The sequence below is a fragment of the Epinephelus moara genome, chromosome 22, assembly GCF_006386435.1.
Source record: "Epinephelus moara isolate mb chromosome 22, YSFRI_EMoa_1.0, whole genome shotgun sequence".
Classification (NCBI taxonomy): domain Eukaryota; kingdom Metazoa; phylum Chordata; class Actinopteri; order Perciformes; family Serranidae; genus Epinephelus; species Epinephelus moara.
This window is the reverse complement of record NC_065527.1, coordinates 38,120,662-38,130,706: the sequence shown is the minus strand read 5'-3', so window position 1 is coordinate 38,130,706 and position 10,045 is coordinate 38,120,662.

Here is a 10,045-nt window from a genome sequence, read left to right as displayed (position 1 = left end):
CCAGGCCCAGCCGGAAAGAGGCGTCAGCTGTTCAACATCTGGAACAAGAGAGAAGAAAAGGCTTGGAGGGAGCAGAACTTCTACATGCCTGTGACATCACTGAGTCACATGTCACTGTAAAAGTCCTGTCCAAACAAGTTGTGAGACTTGTGTCTCACTGAGGTGTGAGGTGAGACCACCTGTGGAGATGGGTGTCACCTAGCTCTCTTTGTTTGAAGACAAAGAGCATGCAGAGGAAAAAAGCCTTTAAATGTCCAGTGATGAGTTTACCAAATGATAAATCATCTGTGGTCCTGTGAATCCCAACACCACTCATCGCCAGAATGTTGTTCAACCCTCCGTGGTAGTTCTCGCAGGCCAGACTTTGAAAGACAATTTATTGCTTGTGATTCCCCGAGTTGTTTCCGCCTTCTGTTAATCCTTATTCTCCGTGTGTTCCAGGACCAGTATTCATCTGCTTCTCCGTTCTCCAACCAACCCGCCAGCCATCCACCCATCTGTTCCCCAGCCAGCCCGGCTCATCATTCCCCTCACCCTTCTCACTTAACCCTTGGACCTCACTCCCTGCCATTCACCGTTTTTTCCTTTTGTGGTAATAAATCCTTATTTTTTCCACCAACTGTTTGTGTCCTGAGTGTGGGTTCCCCCAGTGTTCATGACACTCAAACTCCGCTAGGCCGCCGGCGTCCTCGCTCCCCCCCTCCTCTGTTAAATGGGATCTCACAGGTGCACTACGTCATCAAACCATGTGATGTTTGGTTTTGCCAGATTCAGGAAGCTCTCGACTTTTCAAAAATAACATTGTTTTTCTTTTATTTCTTATGGATTTCGCACCAGAGCAGCCTAAACACACAAAGTCCAAAATCAAATCGTGACAAGTTATGTCGTGCCGTTTTTCGACGGGAAAAGTTAAAGGATTACTCGCGATCTTATGCGGAGCCGCTAGTGGGGAATTAAATCTTTTATAAAAGGTAAGAGTCTCACTCCTACCACTATTTTTGGCTGAGATATACCATCTAGAAAGTGGGATCATAACTTTCACGTTTCATATGGCTTTATTTGGTGATATTTTATGATGTTTCTGTGTCATAAACAAAATCAGCTATCATAATCACACCTGATTTCAATAAGGTGCAATGTTAGACACTGGCTGAGTGTTGTTTGATCACTGATAGTACTGCTTTGAAGCCGAGTGAGCACTCTTGTCATTTGGAGCTCCGCCTGGATCTTTTCATGGAAAAAACACTGTAGAATGGTCATACTTTGAGCAATCTTCAAATTTTAAACAAATGTTCATTGATAGTGTGCCTACAGCCCCACTTTACCTGCTCAGATGAAACCACAGACAGTTCTCTATCGTAAGGAGGCTTCCCCTCCACCTCAGAGATATTACATATATCTCTATGGGAACCCTGATCCATCAGGGTCAGGTGTGTGGATAATTACTTTAAGACGAACCACCTGTGGAGTGGACGTGGAGCCGTAGAGATTAGAACGGGCCCAAAAAATTCAGCCAGACCCGGCCCGAGCCCATGCACGTTATGTCTGGGACCGGCCCGGCCCGTCCAATTAACTGTAATAAAGGGCCAGAGCCCGATTTAAACCCAACATTATTTAATAAGTTGGTTGTTATAATTAACGTTAATTAACGCGCCGGTTAAACATCGACTCCGCTTGTCTGTTCCCGTCAGTACTCATTTTTTCACTTCAACAGGTCATTTTAAACATGGGTAAGTCCATATTTTCATCATTTTTTATAACGTAATAAGTTAATGACAATTTATTATTGCATGTCCGTGTAATGAGCGTGTTGGGTAAACACTGAATGAATAGGGCATATTTTTTGGAGGCACGGAAAGCCGCTATCCTTCCCACTTATCTCTACCACCCCCCTCTCTCTCTCTCTTTCTGTATGTGTGAATTGCAACCCCCAACCTGTAGCCATTTCTCTCTCTCTCATATCTGACTCTCTCTCTCTCTCTCTCATATCTGACCGGGCCTGGCCTGGGCCCGTGGGCCGGGTCGGGCCGGGCTCGGGCTCGGGCTCGGGCAGAGAACGTGGCTATCAATCAGACCGGTTATTTAAACCCCTGTTAGCCACATCCACGTTGATTTTTCTTTTCCACTGGAGCAGCGTGTGTGTCGCTCTGCTTTGAGACAAATCAATTCTGTATCTTTCTGTCTTCTTAACTAAACAACATTAGCAGTCTGTGCCACTTACCTGATGGTATGAGAGAATGAGATGTTCGGCTCTCGCGGTGGCTGTTAACGTTGATCCTTTATAAACGTTTTTGGCGTCTTCCTCGGTGTTGGCATATTGCTTCCGTGCGGGGGTTCACGTGCCGTTTACACCAGGTCCTGTCTCTCGGTCCCGTTTGGATGATGAGAGCAGGTTCCGAGTGGTTGGTGCCGAGCTAAGTTTCCTGTACTTAGCGCTAACGTCCAGTGTTGTGCGTGTTGTCTCTGTGCGGAGGTTGTCACGTATCAGCACAGGTCCTGTTTCTCGGTTCCGTGCGGATGGTGAGAGCAGGGCCGCGGACTTTCTGAGCTGTTAACTTAACTATCTGTCTGTCTGTCATTCTGTCGCTCTTGACACCGTGTTGCGGTTGCAACGCTACACCAAGCACACACGTCTCATTACACACATATTGCCCGGCAACAGTCTCGTGGTGTGTAGAGCCGGATTGTTTTTCCGGGTTGGGATCTCGCGAGGGCAGGATCTATCACAAGATTTGGTCATGAGTCATATTTGTGTGGCGTGTGGGGTCCAGTTGCCCATTGAGGATGGACATGATGTGTGTGTACGTTGTCTAGGCGAGGAACATGCCTCTGAGGCTGTCTGTAATCCCTCCTCCTGTATGGATTGCTCTATTTTGCCAGCACGAACCTTAGAGGCTCGGCTTTGTGTGTTTGGGGTAAAGCGCAGGATGACTGTTCCACCTGATAAGCCCCAACAGACTAAGCGCCGTATGGCGGGGGAACTTGGGGGTAGCTCCTCTGCGGATCTCCGCCCCAGTCCCCCATCCAGGTGTTTTTTGCCTGATAATACCAGGGCTCAGGAGGAGGATGAGGACGACATTGATGTGGAAGGGGTTTCAGATGATGGCGAGGAGGTCCTGGATGACTACACCAAAGAAAGCGATAGACAGCAATTCAGGGGTCTAATCGAGAGGCCCTCCCGCGTTTTGGGGCTGGAACTGATGACGGGTCAGGCCCCTCCCCCTTTGCGCTTTAATGATGAGGATAAGGAGGGGTCACTTGACACAGAGCCATTTACAGTGCCTCTCCTCCCAGAGGTGGTGAACCTTATGCATAAGGGATTTGAAAATCCCACAGCTAAGTTAGTCTTTTCCGCTACCAACAGACGTTTGTCTGCCATGAAGGATAAGGACAAAGTAGGCTGTGGTTCGCCACCTCAGTTGGACCAGTCTGTGTCGACTCTTTTGTTTCCAGCCAGCTCAGTACTGGGTTCAGTTACTCTGCCGGGGGGACTCTAGGATGCTAGACGCCTTGATAGTTAAAGTGCATAGGCCTATGGTGATAAAGACTCAACTGGCCAATACTGGCTCTGTGTTAGCACTGTATCAGCGGCGGCTGGTGTGTGAGCTACAAGGTGAGGCAGATGCTCGTCTCATTAATGAGATTCAGCTCGTTTCCAAAATCTTATCTAAGATTATGGAAGAGCAGGTGGTGACCGCTGGGAAGGGCATGTCGGTACTCTGGGTTGCTAGGCGCCAGCTGTATTTGTCCCAATCCAGGTTACAGCCAGAGGACAAAGGGGCTCTCTTGAAATTGCCGGTCGTGCCAGGTGCCATGTTTGGTGCTGGTGCCACTGCGATGTTACGGCAGGCTCAGGAGGCCCGTAGTTGTGCTAAGGAGGTTTCCAGTGCACTGACCCCCAAGTGGTCTGGTCAGTTCAGGGGTAAGAAGAAGGAAGCCCCCAGGATTGTGGGGCCACAGAGGTCGGGCTGGGCCTCTAATGATCTGAGGGTCACCTTGATTGCGCATCGTGGGCGCGGAGGGGCGCCCACGGACAAGGGCAAGCAGAGTTGAGGCAGGGGCACCCCGCAGCCCTCGTCTTCTTCCTGACGCTGGGTCACATCCAGCCTGCCTCCAGCCAGCCCAACCACAGGTTGCAGCTTGGAGGGCACTGCAGGCGAGCCCCTGGGTGTTTTCTACCATGACCCAGGGGTTTCGTATTCAGTTTGTTCGTTGTCCACCAACCTCAAAGACCCCTACGGTTTTCACAGTGGTAGACCCAGAACACAAGACAGTGTTCCAGGCCAAGGTTTCTACCCTGTTGGAGAAGGGAGTGATCAGGGAGGTGCCTCAGGGCAACATGCAGGCTGGTTTTTACTCCCGCTATTTTCTTGTCCCCAAGAAAGATGGGAGTCTACACCCCATTTTAGATCTCAGGGGTCTCAACAGACATCTCAGGCGTCTGCCATGCACACTGTTTGTCATGGTTATGACAGTGTGACGGCAGCTGCATATGTCAACAGGCAAGGGGGGATGGTTTCTCCACGCCTCTGCAAGCTGGCTCGTCGCTTATGGCTTTGGGCGTACCTGAGGTTTCTCTCACTGAGGGCAGTCCATGTGCCGGGGGGGCAGAATCGTGCAGCGGATTGGTTGTCCAGGGGGGAACCGGACCCAGGCGGATGGAGACTCCACCCTCAGGTGGTAGCAGGGATTTGGCTCCGCAACGGACGGGCCGAGGTAGACCTGTTTGCATCACGGGAGAACACCAACTGCCCACTTTTCTTCTCCCTGGGGAGGGATGATCCTCCCCTCGGAGTGGACGCTCACCTTTGGCCACAGGTCCCAATGTACGTCTCTCCCCCATTTGTCCTCCTTCTGCCTCTCCTGAGGAGGGTGCACATGGAGGAAGTGAGGCTGATCCTGGTGGCTCCACATTGGCCGCACATGACCTGGTTCTCGGACATCCCCCCAGTACTGGGCGGGACTCCGTGGGAGCTTCCAGTTCGTCTGGACTTGCTGTCTCAAGCACAGGGGACTCAGCTTCATCCCTTTCCCCAAGGGCTCAGGCTCTGGGCGTGGCCCCTGAAGGGCCCGAGCTGCTAGCCATGGGGTTGTCACCTTCGGTGGTCAGTACGCTGCAGGAGGTAGCACACAGTCGACAAGAGCACTTTATGCGCACAGATGGAGGGCTTTTGTGGCCTGGTGCAGGGGACACCAGACGGACCCACTTACGTGCTCGGCCCCAGCTGTCCTGCAGTTCTTACAAGGACTCTTGGATGCTGGAAGGGCGCCCTCTACCCTGAGGGGTATGGTGGTGGCGATCAAGGTAGCCCGGGTTGGGAGGTACCAATTGCCTGAGGGTGTGGACAAATTGATATCCCAGTTCCTCAAGGGTGCTAGGAGGCGTACTGGTTTACGTGGTAGACGTGGTCTTGCAGGCTCTGGAGCGTCGTCCTTTTGAGCCCTTAGAGTCGATGGACCTGAAATGGCTGTCCGTCAACCCTGCATTTCTTCCCCCTGCATTTCTTCCCAAGGTCCTCTCTGCATCGCAGCCAGGTCAGGAGGTCATGCTCCGGTCTCTTTACTCTTCGCCAACGCAAGAGGGGGAGTGCGGGCACTCACTTGTGTGCCCTGTCAGGGCCCTTAGGGTGTATCTGCACCGGACGCGGGTCCATAGGCGGACTGACCAGTTGTTTGTGTGCTTTAGGCAGGACCTTATGGGTCAGGCACTGTCTAAGGCCCGTCTTTCCCACTGGATTGTGGAGGCTATCCAGCAGGCCTATGTGGGGACTGGGGTGCCCTTCCCATCAGGAGTGCGGGCGCACTTGACTCGGGGCATAGCTATGTCTTGGGTGTCATGGCGCATGCGTCTGTCAATGAGATCTGTGCGGCGGCTACCTGGTCGGCCCTGTCCACATTTGCTCGCTTCTACCAGTTCAGTGTGGCTGCAGGCACTTCGTTCGGTGAGCGGGTGCTTGGGGTAGCCCGGCGGTAATGACTTTTTCATTTTTCCTGTCAGTCAGCTTCGTGGGGGCTGGTCTGAGTGGCCTCTCCACTCCTCTGATTGAGCCTTTGCGTCTTGCGGGGCCGTCTGGCCCTTGGTTGTGTCTTGCATCAGAGCTGGGGTGCCAGCGTCCTGCGTCTTGCGGAGCTGGCTAGCTTGGGGGATGTGTATATAGTATGCATTTGTATATAGTTGGTTTGACGCACAGGTTTTTTTTTTTGTAGAGCACTTTGGTGGCGGTGACGTCTCATTCGAAAGCCACGCCGTACGTGTGGGGTGGTGCTGCTCTGTCCCTTTGTGGTGTGTCTTAAAGCTCTCCCGTAGAGATATATGTAATATCTCTGAGGTGGAGGGGAAGCCTCCTTACGATAGAGAACGTAAGGTTACGTGTGTAACCATGGTTCTCTGAGTAGGAAGCTTCCCCTCCAGTGCGAGGCCGCTCAGGGATTCGTTCCAAAGATCTATATCAACGTGGGCATGGTTGACAGGGATTTAAATAACTTGTCTGATTAATAGCCACGTCCACTCCACAAGTGGTTTGTCTTAAAGTAATTATCCACACACATTATTATCATTGTTAAAAGAAATAACAATAATAATACTGTTTCTATGAGAAGGTTTTACCCATTAACCTAACTAAAAGCTTGCGAAAAAAAGATATGTTTTTAGTCTGCTTTTAAAGAAAGACACTGTTGAACTCTCCTGTGATAGAGAATTCCAAAGAGTAGGACCATAATGGCTGAAGGCACCATGAGCTTATTTAGTATTTATTCTTGGTATGATGAGGAGACCTTTATTTGATGATCTCAAGGGTCTGTCTGGTGTGTATTCAGAGAGCATGTCAACAACGTAGGAGGGAGCTAGGCCATTCATAGCTTTAAAAACAATAAGAAGTATTTTAAAATCAATTCTTTGCTTTACTGGGAGCCAGTGAAGAGAAATTAAAACAGGAGTGATGTGTTCACACCTTCTGGTTTTGGTTAAAACTCTGGCTGCAGCATTCTGAATAAGCTGGAGTTTGTTAAGTGATTGCTTTGCCAGTCCAGCAAAGAGTCCATTACAATAGTCTAGTCGACTAGAAATTAATGCGTGAACCAACTTTTCAGAATCAGACTGTGACAGGAAAGATCTAACTTTGGATATATTTCTAAGATGATAAAAAGCAGTCTTAGAGATACTGGAAATGTGCTTCTGAAAGTTAAGATCAGCATCCAAGATCACACCCAAGTTTTTGACATGCTCACAGGGTTTTAATGACAGGGGAGTTAACAAAGAGTTAATCTGGTGCCTCAAAGCTTTCAGACCTGCTAAAAGAATCTGAGTTTTGTCTTCATTTAGCTGCAGGAAAATTTTGGCCATCCAATATTTAACTTCAGTAATGCACTGGATGAGGTCATTCACAGGGTTAAGGTGGTTGGCAGAAGCAGATATGTATAACTGTGTGTCATCAGCATAGGACTGATATGATATGTTGTATTGTTGAATGATGGACCCAAGTGGGAGCATATACAAATTAAACAGTAGAGGGCCAAGAATTGACCCTTGAGGGACCCCATATGGAACGCTTATTACATCTGATTCACAGTTACCAACAGCAACAGAAAAGGATCTACCAGTGAGGTAAGAAGAAAGCCAGTTAAGAACAGTGCCTCTAAGGCCTAAACAGTGTTCAAGGCGCTTAAGAAGTATTACATGGTCAACTACACTGAGGTCAAGAAGTACTAGAACAGTAACTTTGTGGTTGTCAGAGCTAATTTTAAGGTCATTCACAACTCTGACCAGGGCAGTTTCTGTCCTGCGGTAAACTCTAAAACCAGACTGGTAAACATCAAAGAGATTGTTATATGACAGATACATGTGTAATTGTTGATATACAGCCTTTTCAAGAATTTTCCCCAGGAATGGTAGGTTTGAGATTGGTCTATAGTTCTCTAGGACAAATGGATCGAGGTTGCTCTTCTTTAACATTGGTGTGACAATAGCATGTTTGAGAACTGTGGGCAAGATTCCAGAGAGTAGAGAGGTATTAACAATTTCAATGACATCATTTACCAAACAGTCGAGAACACTTTTAAACAATTTGGTGGGCACTGGGTCAAGAGTACATGTAGCAGAGCTTAACTGTTGTACTACATCGTGCAGCTCATAACTTTGAATGGGAGCAAAGTTGGAGAGGGTGATGGCAGTATGGCACTGAGCAGGAGAAGAGAAGTCATTCGCACCAGCAGACGGCATGATTTTGTTCCGAATGTTAATTATTTTGGATTTTTGTGAAGAGTGGAGTTCAGCAGGTATTGGTCTGAAGGGATAGACCAGTTTATCAATTGTGCTGAACAGAAACTTAGAGTTATTGAGATTTTCACTAATAATTTGAGAGAAGTAATGCTGTCTAGATGTTTTTATTGCTTTGTTATATTTACTGAGCAGGTCTTTATAGAGGATGTAATCAGCCTGCAATTTGGTTTTACGCCATTTGCACTCAAATTTACGGTTCTTTTTAGTGCCTTCACTCTTTCCACATTCCTCCAAGGTGCTTTTGATTTACCAGAAATTATCTTGGTTTTTACAGGTGCAATATCATCAAAAATGTGTGTCACTGAAAGATTACAATGATTAACTAAGTTGTCACACAGTGACAATGAGGACAAGTTAAAAACAGAAGTAAAATCAGGTGGTCAGAAAGTGACCAGGTACTCCTAGCAGAGTTAGTATATCTAGAGATAAACTTTTCAGATATGTCTGCACTAGGTCTTGGGACTCGTTAGGATTTTAACGATTCCGATTCCTTACCGATTCCTTCTTAAAGGTCCGATTACTTACCGATTCCTCTTACCGATTCCTACATTATATTCATTATACTTGCTATACTTAAATCAGTATATAATAAACACAAATGCAATCATACAAATACAAAAACTTTATTCTAACTGTTGCACTGTACAATTAGATGAAAATACACATTTGTGTGTGGTGTGTATTTCAGATTTAGAGCTTGTATCATCTCCCTGAGAATATATAACAACAAAAAGTGATTCTCTGATTTCTACAGTAACACTATTACCTCAAATTAACCACAGCAATGTAATAAAAATACTTATATGCATTCATGCTTGGGCCCTGTTTACGTGACACCTGAACAGAACACACACACACGCATTGGCTGTTTGTTTATACTGCTCCCCTCGCTGGAAGCCTCGGACGTTCCGCCGCCCGCTTCCGCCTTGATTAAAGGTTGAAAATAAAATAAAAGAGGGAGACAAGTTTTCCTATTTTATCTTATTTTGTTATATTTCTCCCTCTTCCCTCGTTGGAAGCCTCAGACCTCCCGCCACCCGCTCCCGTCTCAAACACGGAGGTCTCCCTCTCTGCGGAGCACCCATGGCGCATGCCCGGCCTGTTAAATAGCCTGTAACCATAACCAGTGTTGGGTAAAGGTTACTTTAAAAGTAATCAAAGTACGTTACTGCGTTACTTTCTAAAACAGTAACCAGTTACTTTTCTGCATTACTCCCCGAGTAAAGTAACTCAATTACTTTAAAAGTACTTCCAACGTTACTCCCTGAGAAAAGTCAGTCAAGCACTTTTAAAGTTCTTTTGAGTATTCTACATTTCCTATTGGGCAATGGCACAGGGGGAAATGATGGTGTGAAACAGCAGAGGCACTTTGTCAACCCGCTGAGTTAACGTTAGTGTCATTAGTATCAAGCTAGCAAACAATGGTACATCCTCACGGTCGGACATAAAGTAGTAACATTAACAAACAGCAGCTGGGCTTTTACTCACCACAACTGCAGAGGCTCCCAGCTTCATTTGAAACAAACTACATTATAGACGGTCCGTTATTTATTAATCCCTCTGTGTGTTTATATATTTATTTTTATCCGCTCCGTTGTCTTTGTAAAGTTAAGTAAGTAAGTAAGTAAAATTTATTTGTATAGCACTTTTCACAGAGAGGACTCACAAAGTGCTTCACAGGATTAAAATACAAACAAGAATACATACATACAAACATACAGGTCACATACAGAGACACAAAAATGAAACAGTTGTTGCAAAACTAAA